Source organism: Stegodyphus dumicola, chromosome X1 (genome assembly GCF_044657685.1).
Source record: "Stegodyphus dumicola isolate Sdum_Otavi_A_Nest chromosome X1, ASM4465768v1".
Taxonomy (NCBI): Eukaryota; Metazoa; Arthropoda; class Arachnida; order Araneae; family Eresidae; genus Stegodyphus; species Stegodyphus dumicola.
The window spans coordinates 208,452,296-208,467,591 of NC_140780.1; the positions used below are offsets into that span (position 1 = coordinate 208,452,296).

Genomic DNA, 15,296 nt, shown 5'->3' on the forward strand with positions numbered 1-15,296 from the left:
TTCCGTACTACTATTTATTCCAAAGTAATACATTTTGTAAATAGTTGCTTAGGTAAGAGTATTACTGTTGTAACTAAATCAAAGCAAATTATTTTTGAAATATTTGCTTTATGGCCAGGACTGAATTTAGAATCGAAGAAATATGGCAATATTCCGCGTCAAGAAAAGCGTAAATGAGCTAATCACTTAAGGGATCTTATGTTATTTTTCATTTAAAAGAAGAAGTTTAAAATCTTGTTGTTTACAGAAAACCAATCTAGGTTTATCTAATTTGGAGGATTCTTTTAAAATTTTGCAATGAAACACGTGAATACTTCGTAACACATCGAAAAAATCATGAATCATCACGATATCTGTCTTTTTTTAAAGGAGTTGAGCCGGAACGTGACATAATTGTTTTCTTTATATCTGGAAGGGGAAAAAACTAGATAGTTAAAATAAATGAGAATTTACTTGAAAGACGAAGGTACTTTCAATTGGAAGCAAACAAAATAAGAATACAATATCTATTTCTTGTTCATTAGTAGGTTATAAGTAATGAAAATATGACATGTAAAATTTGAGAAACGAGTTAATGGTTAATGGAATATTTTCAAGTTTGTTACATCTGTGAGGGACAATTGCACATATTTCATAGCTAGTAAATATACGTTTGTTTTTTAGCGTACTGAACAGATATTATTATATACATGAGTACATTTTATTAAAAAAGCTGCGCTCATGTAACATAAATACGAAATACTGCATTTAATTTCTATGAATACATATAAAGGCTGTTATTTAATTGCAACTTCCTTTACGATTTTATATTGATATTTCAAGTAATTTATTTAGCTGCTTACTTTTAATTTCTATATTATCGGCAAGCAACTGTTATTGCAAGTAGAGCAGAAGTGACAACGTTTGGTTTGTTTCAGTTTTAGTTGTGATATCCACAAGTTATGATTAATAAACTTTTGTGTTCGATTTCACCTTTGAGTCTTGAGTCTCAATAGTTTAACAAATACTAAACGACAACTCGTTAATCTCCGCACATAGCTTCTAGGATCAAATTACAACCCAGGTTAGTTTCGCACCATAAAAGTTATAGGTTTAGATAGATCAGTAATATGTAGTTAGGCTTTAATATTTACTTTGTTTACTTCTTCGGTTGTTTCATGCGCTCTTTTGGTCTAAAACCACTTCAAATCAATTAAAAGAATGCCGGTTTACAAACACTACAGTAAGTAAAAATTTAAAACATAAAGTACATTTGAAGAAACTTCAACAACCCGTTACTTAGGTTTTTCTTAAGCACTTTTTAGTTTAATTTTTTAATGCAGAAGTAGAAATTTAATGGAATTAAAAATAGTATGCTTTGGCTTAAACTTGAGTATATGCAAATTTAACCCAACAGAATTGGTCTGTACCAACAAAGAAAAGAGCATAAAGAGAGGAGAAGGGAAATATCTGAAATATACTTGTAGAACACTACGAAGTCACTGGTTCTGCAGAAAAAGTCAAAATACACATATATAAAGTATACATAATGTGTATAATGAGATATATATGTGATATTTTAGAGGTTCTCAGTCGTGGTGCTTTGATAGAATCTAGTAAAGAGCTGACTAGAGAAGATAAAACCAATCCACTTTTTAATCATGGCCGAAAAAAACTGCTGAGCAGATCTGTCTAGAGCAAAAATCAAAACTGGCTTAGTGGTTAAAACATCATTTTTATTTTAAATAGGAAAAATTCTGCAGAAATGCATTTTTGCATAAATTAGTACAACACTGGGAGTGTTAAACGCTTCCCACAATTTTTATAAACATGGTCTACATTTTAGATAATAGAAAGAAAAGCTTAGCGAAGAAAGTAGACTTTTCTTAGAAATGGAAAAGTGATGCGGACTAACTGTAGTAGAATTTATAATTTCGGAAAGTCTTTGTTTTAATTCTGAGCAGTGACTGTGCAAAAGACTTCTTAGTGCAAAGAAACTGCAGAGAAAGAATGATGTAAAAGACTGTAAATGACACAAAATGCTACAAAGCGCATCCTTGAAGAGGAGATGTTTCTAATTAATTATGAATTTAAAGATCTATTGTCAATTTGTTCCAATTATGTTTAATAATTCTGTTAGTAATTTTGCTTCATTTTTTACACTCATGTCCATATATTAAGGATAGTTCAGAATAACACGAAAATAGAACTCACACGAAACGAAAACTTGGCAGTCGAGGCAATTTTAATTCCATTTTTATTTGGAATTGATATTTGTGGCCACAGTTCACTTGGCACTCTAGCCGTGCCTATCCATGAATATTTACATTTTTGGTATCATTGTAATAGGAAGCAGCATAGCGAAATTACGTCCAAGCAAAGCAGAGACAGAAGCTGAAGACAGAAGCTTATTATACAAATCATGTAATGTTAAGTTTTTGTAAGGGAAATATTTTTTTAATTGTTCCCGGGAGTAAAAATCGTGGTTTTTATGAATGGTAGCATACATACACCATCTTTTTTATTTTTTATGTTTTATTTAATAAATGGGCATTATGAATAAGTCAGGTTTTTTTTTCTGAACCTTTATTTGCCGGAGCTAGAATTATCCATAATTTATAGATATGAGTGTATATTTTACACACACACACGCACATATATATAAATATGTAAGATAAAAATATATAAATCAAAATTATAATTTAAACTAAGGGTTAAAGCTTTAATTCTCCACTTCTATGGATTGCGTCATTTCTAAATAATTCCATTTTGCATGGCCAACGCTGATGACGTAATAGTTGGGAACTGAAACTTTAACTCAAACCAAAACCTTTCTCTTCGTGTGCTACCATCTTGCATAAATACGCACTTCAGCTTCGCTCTCTGCTCTGCTTGGACGTAATTTCGCTATGCTGCTTCCTATTGCAATGATATCAAAAATACAAATGTTCTTCGATAGGCACGGCTAGAGTGCCAAGTGAACTGTGGCCACAAATATCAATTGAAAATAAAAATGGAATTAAAACTGCCTCGACTGCCAAGTATATTACGAACTGAACATATTAGTATAATACGCAAAAAGAATGCTTCAGTATGGATCTACCTACGCATCAACACTGTTCCGGCTTTCCTTTGCTAATTATGTCATATATATGTACTGAAAAATTAAAAGAACTTAAATACAATACATATTCAACCTGGAGTAAGAAGTTGACAAAAACAAAAAATAAAATTATTTGCAAAAGCAACAAAACCACTGTGGGGAAAAAATAAACATGTCTGGCAGTGAGATTCAGTGAGTGCATAAATGCATAAAAAATAGCGCAAAAATGTAAAAGCATAAAAGTGGAGTGAAAAATAAGAAATTTGCATATCTCGGCACATCGTCTTAAGACGCTGGTGTGTAGAGAGATTTAAATGGATCAGCCTGTTTCTGAAATGATAATGACACAAATTTACTAAATTTAAAGCTTCAATAAACTAGAAGATAATTTTGTTCACATCTGTCTAACCCCTAAATGCAGAATCAAATTCCTTCAATAACAAGAGGACATTTTGATCAAATTCTCATAAATCCCAAATCCTTTAATATCCAAATAACTGCAGAAACAACATCAAAACCTTTTATTTGATTTAAATAAATAAATGAGCACAAATCAAGTCGAGTGAATCATTCTTTATATAGTGTATGTGTGCACATTAAGTACTTGATTGTGTTAACCGTAACATGTGCAACGATGCAAAATAATTTAATGTGCAGCTGTTATCTAAACAAGAAAAAATAATCTTTCTCAGGCAAAGCATCTTTAATGTAGTATAGTATGTAAATTTAATACTTTAAGGAAAGAAAAGAAGTTACCTTTAATTCGTAACTGTTTAGAAGGCAAAATGTAATAGTCCATGCAATGAGTCCCGCAAAATGATTCTAGTGATTCGTCAAGCTGATGTAGAAGTATTTTTGGACGTAAGAAGTGGTGGTAGAATTTAATCTTTCTTTAGCAAAAATAAACTTAAATGTGGTATAGTACGTAAATTTAATGTATTAAGAAAAAAAATGAGTGTATCTTTAATATGTAGCAGTTTAGAAGGCTAATCTAGGAATACCATCTAATGATTCAATTGATTCATGAAGTTGTATTTAATTTTAAAGAACAAAAAACAAGGAAACGAAATAAGTTGTTTTTGTTGCAGATTGCAGATTTTTCACAGTAGACGGCTGCATTTAAATTCAGAGGCTAAAGCGGGACTTTATTTTAATAATCGAAAGAGCTTATTAAACAGGCCCAATTAAATTTATTACAAATGTAAGACCTTGCTAAATTATAGTCGCTGAGTTAACGCCAAAAACACTGCTCCAGTCTTTTCTTTATAATAATCATTTTTGCTTCTTTTCTCATCTGAACTCTTTTCAATTAAAATCGAGCTTCGTGTTATATTTCTAGATTGGTTTCGTTCCCAGTCAGTAAAAATTACTCTTTTAGCCCGTAAATTGGAGGCAAATTTCGGCATCGACTTTGCTAGCATTTTGAAAATTATAATTCTGTGTTCAAAATGTGTTAGACAAACTACCCTTCCAATATTTTTATTTATTTATTTTAATTTTTTATTGTACGGCTCTTTTATTATTGCATAAAATGCATTCACGGAACTAAAATACTAACGTTAGATTAACGCAACAGCCCTAAGAACAACCAAGTAAAGATAGCATGAATAGCTGACATGTGTGGGTTACTGGATTAGACACCTGCGATCTTGCTTTATGAAATGTAACGGTTCTCGTTGTCAGATCTATGACTCCTTTGATAATAATACGGAAAATCTAAAATATAATTCTCAGTAGATATGACCTCTTAATAGCGTTTTGAAACAACGGACATTTAAAAAATGTTTAATATTCAGTATTATTTTTAATATTGTTGTCATCAATATTTTTTTTGAAAAATAAGTTCTAAAATGAATGTCAAATGATCGGCATTTTATTGTACATATTTAAAATTATTGTCATTAACAACAGGGCTGCATGTAAAACAAGATTACGCAGGCAAAACATTTCAAAATGCCATTCTGAGTACTATTTTCGTTATAATATTTATGTCCTTAGGTCCTATTTTAAGGCTTGAAGTTTAACTAAAGCCCAAAAGAACTCTGTGGGAGCACATGAAAACAACACAGTTTTATGAAAGTCCTATTTTAGTAATGTTGTTAATAATTTAAACAAATTTGAAGATGGATTTAAGATGGTCAGAATTAAGCAAATATATACGGATTATAAAGCTCGAAGTCAATAAGTAATACCAATGAATTTTGTTGACGTCTCTGCAGACCGCAAAAACAGACTTAAAGAATAGAATGCGGGCTGCTGGCTGCCAACTCGCTACCTCCGAATTTAATAACAGGAAGAGAAATTTGCATCATAATTCTTTATCTGAAATAACAATTATTACTCACTTGCTTTGATAAACATGGAAAAAGTTTTAAAATATTCAAAATATTCAGATTTTATCATGAATTAATATAAACTCTTTCGCAAACATTTTATTGTAATTGAACATGCTCTTGAAACAAACGCAGAAAGAATCAGCGCATCATTTGGATGAAACTAAAGTATTTTTTAATTTGTATCAACTTAATTTTGGGTGGATCACAACTGAAGCTGAAAAGTTACATAACGCTCAACAGAATCTACCTGAAATTGTAAGGTATTTGTCATTGTTTGAATTGTCATCTCAAATCAATAGTTGCTTCCAAAACCTATTGTAATTTCTAAGAGGATTTAAACGCTTTGGTTAGATCCAGGAGTATTCTTGTTGAATCCTGTTTAATTTAATTTATAATGTATGATTATTTTCGCAATAATAGGAATTTCTTTTTTTTAATTTTAGATGCGTCATAGTTTAAAAAGAAATTATAAAAGAAATTTAAAACGTCATTATAAGAATTAAGTTGCAAGTAGGGCTTGGTTGCTGAGTTAGAATTAGCAGACCTATGTAAATTAATTAGGAAACGTGTGATAAAATAAATAAGGTAAATAAGATGTGCAGTCCGAATACATAGTAAGAATATGTAATAAGAATAAGAAAGCAGATTAATAAAAAATCAAATTAAATAAAACCTGAAGACATAAATAAAATTTTAATAAATCAAGTTAAATTGATGGAAAATTGGTGAATACCGAATGAAATAAAATAACAATCTTTGATAAAGACTTCACCCCTAAGATAAGAATAAAAAACGTATTTTGCATAGATCTTGATTAGATAAAATTACTCATTTAACTCGACTTCTGTTACTTATGGTCCGAGTGGAAATACAGTTTAAATGTTCCAGTAGTGGAGAGGATCGCATATCGTAATATGTTGCAGTTTTCTGAGGAAAATGAGGCACGCGCTTAGTTGATAATATGAATATTAATTGTACTAACAGCTAAAATAGATTTTACGTGAGTAACAGAATTTTCTGCTGGTACTGAGGCTCAGTTTAATAACAAAGTCATCTCATTTACTGTTCCGGAGCTCTCTGATTGGAATTACAATTACTTTAAAAATTTAATAGATACTAGAACTATGAATTTCTAGTTCTGGTACTAGAACCAAATACCAGAACCAGAAATACAGCACTTTAGTGTGCTCTGGATGAATTTAAACAGTAATCTAAGCACAAATATGGAGCATTTGTATCTTAAAGCACTCTGCAACTAACCTTACGAATTAAGCCTTTTTTATTTTTGAAATAAAACATAAACTGTTCGAAACTGGGATGGGAAGTAAACGATATTCTTCTCTGAGAATTCACATGCTTTTAAAAAAAAAAAGTATTTTACTGTTGACTACACTATATGCTAAACATCGTACTCTTATAGATAATTTAGAAATAATTGTATAAATAAGAGAAACGCCGAACTGTTTTAAGACATTTTTCTGTCTATTACAATTAAAACAACTCCATTTCCTCTGATGAGTCTGTTTAACGGACGGTGAACTCTGGGCAACGTATGCGGGTTGTCCAACTGAGTGGATGGATATCCCATGTATTGTCTCGGTCCGTTGATCCAGACTCAAAAGTTTGGATCAGTGCGAAGTATCGAAACGATTAAACTATCATTTAACGCCTTTGCTCTATTTACTATTACGGTAAGCCACCGTATTTTAATCTAATTAGAGTTTTATGTGAAGCAACTGAACAAGATGAGTTTTAGACATTGATGGATACCTTTATCTCCGGTTAACAGCACACAGAAGACGTATCTTTTCACCGTCTCGCCTGCATGGATTTCATTGCATTCTTATTCTTTTGAACCGTTGCCTGTATTTTTCTTTTCCGTCTGCCGCCTGAACTTTTGTTTCCGTGGAATCTTTTCTGATGAGAGGTTACCGAACGGTGTTGGCACAGTCTCAAAAGTGCAGGACGAGGGGAAAAAGAAAAGTTCTTTAGATGTTCTTCCTGAAAGCGTTTTCAGATGAGATGGATGCAGATTTTGTCTTGCAAAAGAGAGACTTTTAACATTCAGATAAGGACTGGCAGTTGAACTTTAGACGAAGGAGCTTTTAACAATAACTGACATTCTAGTGACAATATTTAACTTGAACAAATTTGTCTAACAAATAAATTCAAATTTTTAGTTATTTATTATTTACTATGCATACATGTTTTAAATAAATTCTGAGATTTTGAAGTGCAAAAGCAGCTATAAAACACAAGCAGTAAATTTAAACATTTTATAATTAATTTTCCGTCACTTTTCCAGCAGGTAACTGCATTAATGTATACTTATAGTTGAAATCGGAACTAAGATCAACTTGAAATTTTTAGTGTAACGGAATTACAATAATTCTCGGAAATCAATTTGATTATTTTTGAAAGAATTTTTTCCTAGATTTCTTGGCAAAACACTGATTTGTGATAAGAGTAAGTTTCTTATAACCCAAGTTCTGCAGTTAAAAACGGAATGGTAGATTGGGAGATTGACTTACCATGAGTAAACGAAGTCTGCGTTTCGGGAAATAAGAATATATTTTTTGAATGAAATAGCGAGCGAGCGCGCACACACACACACACATACACGCAAATCTCCACAAAAAATTGACGAGCTGAGAAAGGAAATAACACGTTGAAAACATAAAGACTCTAAAACAGCGAAATGAAAATTTGAGGTATATAACACCACAATATTTGCTGCATACGGGTAATTCTAAATGACAGAAAGAAGGCACTTCCAGAATCATCGAGACTATTAATATAATGCATTGGAAGAAAAACGAATTTGAAATGAATAGCTTCGTACTTTTATTTTAAGAGAAATATAGATAGCATAACGAACTTTAATGAATACGAAGTAACATATGTAGAGCTTTGGGAATCAACACGATTTATTGAATAATATTTGTTGTCATTTTTTACTAGTAATTTAATGAACTTGATGAACAGTCAGATATTTCATATTATTCATTATACAAAAATTTAACAACATAGTTATTAAATCAGTACGCAGTGACTAATACTTCGAACAGTTTTACACAGGAAAATTTTTTTTAGAGTCACAGGCATTTATTTTTGATAGGCAGATATGTATTTCACAGCACCATACATTTTCTTTCGGAGCTTAAAATATTTAGTTCCGATATTGTTGAACTTAAGGTATTTCCTCCATCTGAACACTATTTTTATCAATCTATGAAACACTTATACTTGCGAAATCCTTATATTAAGATCTTCGAGAATGAAAACAGAAATTTGCATCCATGTATTTGCAGCTTATATTAAACCATCTTACAAACAGCTTATATTAATCCATGTAAATTTGCTGCTTGTATTAAAACGTCCGTTTTTTCTCAAGTGCTAAGCTCTGAGCAATAACTCATTCATCATGTAATGGCTAAAGTGGTTATAACGGACAGGCATGGAAAAATTTCACCAGTCATTAAAAAAAAAAAAAAAAAAAAAAAAAAAAAAAAAAAAAAAACTTTTAAAAAAAGATACTTTTTTCTGTGATTTATTTTGATACTTTAGAGGGAGATATGCTGCCCTCTTATTATGGTGATACAGAAGCCGTCCCAGGTTCGAATTCGAAGAAGACGTGAATGATTGTAAGTGTATAGTGTCTTTGTGGTATGGAGACACGTAAAAACTATCGATTTGAAAGTCACCTCGAAAGGTTGGTGGAAGGGAAAGAGGGTTGGATGAGCTTTGGATCCGTCCGCTTAAGAAGGATGTACTTCTTCAAAACAGGGACGGAGCTTGGCAAATTCGTACTGTTACTTGTAAGATTCCCAAGGCGTAACCCAACAGCAGGATCAATCTTTGCCTCGTAGCTACCATGAATTAGTGGATTTGTTCTGATAACTACTTCCGACTTTTAATGGAAAGTTATATCAAAACTTATAAATATATACATGGAGAGAGAGCATATGTGTAAGCATATCACACTAGCATTAAGTGAACTTTAATGTAACACAAAATGTAAATAAGAAATAGATCGATGTTATTTATCTCTTTTTTTTAACCAATGCGTTAATTACAATCAATAGATTTGTTTTTAAAACTTTCTTGAAAAAAATTGATTTTGTTCTATTAATATATTTGCCTCTGATTGTAACACAACTAGATATAAATGTTAAAGAAATTTTTTAAGCAAACTTAGAATGCAAGTTTAAATTCAATATTGGATAGTAGTTTTCAGATAGCAAAATACACTCTTAGACAAAAAAAAAAAAAAAAAAAAAAAAAAAACGACGCACCACGACGCACTGAGAAGCTAGCTATAAAGCAAATTGGACACAAATTGATACATACAGGTTTCGACAGAAAATGCAAAATTTTACAGTTTGGCTGCCAATGAATGACGGTTGTCGCTACAGCGCATCTGATCTGCGCAAATGGTAGGATATTTAAGAGGAGAAATTACGATTCCAGGTCATAAATTCTTCCCGAATTTCATTCCGTGTACGCTGGTAGATAGTACTTATGCCTCGCATACGGGTGCGCAAGCGATATGCGTAGATGTCAGAATTTGAGAGAGGTCGTGTAGTTGGACTCAAAGAAGCCGGTTGGCCTTATCGGCGAATAGCTCGACATTTGAGCAGGAGCGATGCCACTATTAGACGATGTTGGCAGGAATGGGTGAACTATGGCCGCACACAGCGTCAAGAAGTCAAGGACTAGAGAAACGACAGAACGTGAAGACCGAGAAATCGCCAGAGTGGCACTCACAGCCCTAAATGTATCATTATCATCGATTGTACGTGCAACTAGTGCTTCAGTGACCGCAAGGACCATTCATAAACGGCTCACAGAAAAGGGGCTGAGGTCACGGCGCCCCTTGCGCCGACTACCATTGACCTCTGTACAACGTCAAGCAAGTTTGCAGTGGTGTCGGGCTCAGTCGCACTGGAATGTCACTGACTGGAATAAAATAGTCTTCAGTGATGAGTCCCGCTTTGAACTGAGCCCCGATGACCAGCGAAGGCGAGTATGGAGACGCCCCGGACAGCGGTGTGATACCAACCTGACTGTCTTCCGGCAGACAGGCCGACAACCAGGAGTGATGGTCTGGGGTGCCATTTCATTTCATAGTAGGAAGCCTTTGGTTGTCATCCGTCGCAATCTTACAGCACAACGGTACGTCGACGAAGTTCTAAGGCACGTTGTGTTGCCCTTCATGTCACGCCACACTGGGCTTACATTTCAGCAAGATAATGCCCGCCTCCACACTGCACATGTTTCTACTGCTTGCCTTAGTGCTTGCCGAACATTAGCCTTAGTGCTTGGCCAGAAAGGTCGCCGGATCTCTCTCCTATTGAGCACTTTTGGAGCATTATGGGCAGGACCCTCCAACCAGCTCGGGATGTTAACGATCTAACACGCCAGTTGGACAGAATTTGGCACGATATCCCTCAGGAGAACATCCGCAACCTCTATCAATCGATGCCAAGCCGAATAACTGCTTGCATAAGGGCCAGAGGTGGACAAACGCGTTACTGACTTTTTCACTTTGTGAAGCTCTATCACTTCAATTAAATCATCCAATTTTTCTCAAACTGTAATCATTTGTTTTTCTGTACATGTACATCATCTGGGTAATTCCTTCTTGGTGCGTAGTCTTTTGGCTAAGAGTGTATTTAAGCATATAAAATTACTAAAATTTTTCAATATTTTTAGGTAGAAGAAACTTGAAAATGTTAAGGTCTAAAAAATTACACTCGTCGAGGTTTGGGGATTAACAATTTTGTATTTTCCCCTACGTTGATTGCCATTCTTTAGTAAGGTACATCTTTTAATAAAAAGCATAATGCAAAAATTCAGAACAGAAAATACATAAAATACATTTATGCCGTAGCATATAAGAGTTCTCCGTTAAAAAAGAACAATGCCCTCATGCCCTCTCTAACCCTTGAATTTTCTCTGATTCATCTTCAGATGCAAGACAGTCTATTACCATATCAGATTGGAGCCTTAGCAAATACTGGTTATGCAAACATTGGATAACTCATGTGTTTACAGACTTAGAGGACACTGTTTATTAATCATATTGTAAAGGCATTTGAATATGATCCTCATTTGATATGAATGTCTAGAAAAAATTGCAGAAGGCAATTTCTGAGAAGTTCACGTGTTTGTTTATTTTAGTTATTTGATAGCAAATGCCACGTATTTACACAAGGAAGGGAATACATGCCATGCAATTTACTAAGGAAATTATTCCTGATATGTGCAGTATTTTAAAGGGTGAAAAACTCTACCTATTCTCGAGGCAAACCAATCCTGGATATAATATTATGAAGGAATATAGAGATCGACAGATATATTTTGAGCTAAACAATAATTTAGAAAACGATGGATCACCTTTATAAGTTCTTCTCAAAAGACGGTACACATTGATTAGGTAACATAGTAATATTATTCAAATATTACTTTTCACTGTTTTGGTAAAATTTCTTTTATGTTTTCGGAACACATAGATTTTTAAAAGGAACTGATAAAATTAAGTGAATTTGATATGCAAATTTTATATATAGAGAGCAAGGAATACTTTTTAATCTTGAAAGGTGCAGTGGCTTTTTAAACATGTACACTGTAAAAAAAAGGGGAGGGTCAGTACCATATCTTCCGTTCTACTGGGCCAATTGACGAAATTCAGATTGCGTTTTTCATGTCTCGAAAGCTCGACTTAGGATATATATTAGATTTATATATATAGCATCATTCTAACATAGGTATTTTGACACAAAATAGGACTTTTTCTGACATGACATGTCAATTTTTTTCTATATTTCGATTCTACAACTCAAATTATGCCTAAATATTACATTTTGTAAAATTTGGTGCAAAATTTATCGAGAAATTCAAAAATTTATCTTGGGGTATTTTTTTCAGTTTGCGCCAAGAATAATTTACTTGGCGAAGTTCTTAATTTATAGCAACCTAGTTTCCTTTTCTTTTTTTAATTGCAGACGAGCGGAAAAAAGTCATCGTTCATACTTTCAAATAATTTTAACAAAGTGCGTATTATCGTTTGGCGTTATTATCGCTCAAAAAAATCTGATGTGTACACCACATGACTTCCTTGTACGGAATATTAAATTATACGCATTTTTTCTTGAATTTAATTTAAACTTACTGGATTGAATTAAATCTACTTCGCCGACAGCGCATAAACCAAGAATAAATGCATTCTTTAAAATTCACTCTATTTGTTTACCATAGCGACACTCTGGCGCTAAGCTTACTTAACAGTATTATATTTCGTTCATATTATAACTCAGAATGCACAAATTTATGTTATTTAAAAAATTATCTAATCGTTGCCACATGTTCTATTTAAATACTATAATAAAGCTAGAACGATGTATAAAGGAAATTAAGCAAACAAAACAAAAAAGCAAATGTTTTTCACAGACGATTGAGTATTTCGCATTCAATTAATTCAGTTCTTAAAAAATCAGTTAATTCAGTTAAATCTTAAACACTTATTTCCTCGAAAAAATTCCAGAAAGGATAAAGCATGATTTAATTCGCAATAATAAATGAAGGCATTATCTTTGCTGTTGCGAAGCTAAGTTTCTCTAGATTGGCAACAAATCCACTATTCTGCTGTTTCAAATGTAAACAAGCAATGGCCGCCATAAAAAAAATATTAGGCTTAATGGCACTTAAACAACTTTAAAATTGTTGATAATGCTAAAAATATTGCATACAGATTTACTAAAGGCATAAAAATCTTAACCGGATTAACAACATAATTCGACCATTTTTAAAGTAAAAAATGCACAATTTACAAACATATAAGAGTAAAGAAAATGAGATCACTGAGCCGGGTAACAGAGTGGATATATATATAAATATATTTATATACGTTTGGTGCGGCCGATTGCAACCAAAATACGAGGTGCACATCTACATGTTGTAGTAGTCCTACATACAAAATTTCAACGTTCTGAGGCTACTCGTTTTTGAGTTATGCGAGATACGTACGTACGTACGTACATACTTACATACGTTCGTACAGACGCCACGAAAAATTCTCTTCAGAATTCATTTTAAAGCAGTTCTATAATTTTTTTGGAGGAAAAGAGTCTTTTATTCTGTTTTTACGTAGAGATATCACGCAAAAACATCGTTAAATTGCATTCGATATCGGTCAAATTGGATATTTTCGTTGAAATATGCTGCCTGAAACTTTTCGCGATTACAATACTTCTTTTTATTTCGTACAAGGAAGTAAAAAGAATGCCAAATTTCATAACCCTCCAATATGTAAATTCTTGTATATTTTAGAAACATTTGAATGAAAAACTCTAATTTTTTGCAGGTGTGCCCAGAAATACATCTACTTTAAAATGATGTTAAAAATTTTATAGTTTATAATACAAATTTTTTCCCAAACATTTATAAAAAATTTTTAAAAATAAATCATAAAAAAATTTGCGAATTATATTTGTATTAAGACTAAATTCCAAATTTTGGAAGAAGGAATCAGGCAAGTTTAATAAAAAAGAGATATTTGTAGAGTCGTAAGGTTAATTTTTTTTGGAAAGCCGAAGCGATGAAAAATTAACAACGCCTTCTCCGGGAATCGAACCGCGAACCTCTGGAATACCGATCCAGTGTGCAGACCACCACACCACGAAGGCTCGTTAAGAAGGCGGGAGAAATACCTTATATACTCTTCCTTTAAAAGTGCGACTGAGTTTTTTTAGAGGACCTAATCGCCATATCCTGGGTGAGAAGAATCATCATCAAACACCCTTTTAGTTTGAGCACCATTGTAGAGACATTAGGGATTTTTTTGAAGCAGGCAAAATGAAAAATGAGCAAATGCCTTCGCCGGGAATCGAACCAAGGACCTCTAGGATACAGACCAAGCGTGCAGAACCACTACACCACGAAGGCACGCTAAGAAGGCAGGAGAAATACCTTATATATTAATAAATATATATCAAATTCAATTAGCATTGAGGACCTAAAATTTTGAGAACTAAATTTTTAAATACTCATGCGAGTTTAACAAAACTTGGCAATTTGGCAATATTTGAGTCGTAGAATCGGAATATGGAAAAAAATTGGCATGTCATTTCAGAGAAAGTCCGATTTTGTGTCAAAAAATACCTATATTAGAACAACGCTGTATGTAAATCTAATACATATCAATTTTATATTATTCTGAATAAATTAGTTTATTACCATGAAGATGCATTTATTGTAAATTCAACATCAAATTCACTATAATTGATAAAATATCCATTAGCTTTAAAATAGGAAGCCACATTTTTTGCGATCTTTTAAAGCATATTTTCTAATAAGGCTAAAAGTAAATCTTTCAATATCAACATGAAATTATAACTATGAGATTAAGCTTTAGCATTTTTCATTTATAATTCTTGCATTTATTAATTTGAATTAGTGTCTTTCTTTTCTGATATCTGAACCTAATTCCTAGTCATAGCCATTTTAACACAGTTCTTTTACGTGAGACAATTTTTTTTTCTTTTTGATCATTCAAATTGATTTTCATTCGCATGCAAAATGTATTTTGTATACAATACCTGCTGAAGAAAAAGTAATAGAAATGTATTGTGTTAAAGAAAGAAAATGCCTTTGTATGTAGTATAGTAATGAGATCTTACCGCAAGCCCATATTAATGTCACAAATGTCTATTCATATTTATTTTTAAATCTTCTATATATAGAGAACTTTTCTTTATATTCAAAGAAAGCTATTTCGGTGGAAGAAACTATTATTTCAAAGGAAACAATTCGCTCCACATTTGGCAAGGGACTTAATCTTAAGTCTATCTGTACTTATTTTATGCAGATTTGTATGC

General features: G+C 32.5%; 1 non-coding gene across 1 annotated transcript; it reads right to left on the bottom strand.

The window, feature by feature from the left end:
- Positions 1-14,290: 14,290 nt before the first annotated feature.
- TRNAT-UGU (transfer RNA threonine (anticodon UGU)) lies at positions 14,291-14,364 on the bottom strand. Its single transcript has one exon. It is a non-coding gene; the product is annotated as a tRNA-Thr (tRNA).
- Positions 14,365-15,296: the final 932 nt, after the last annotated feature.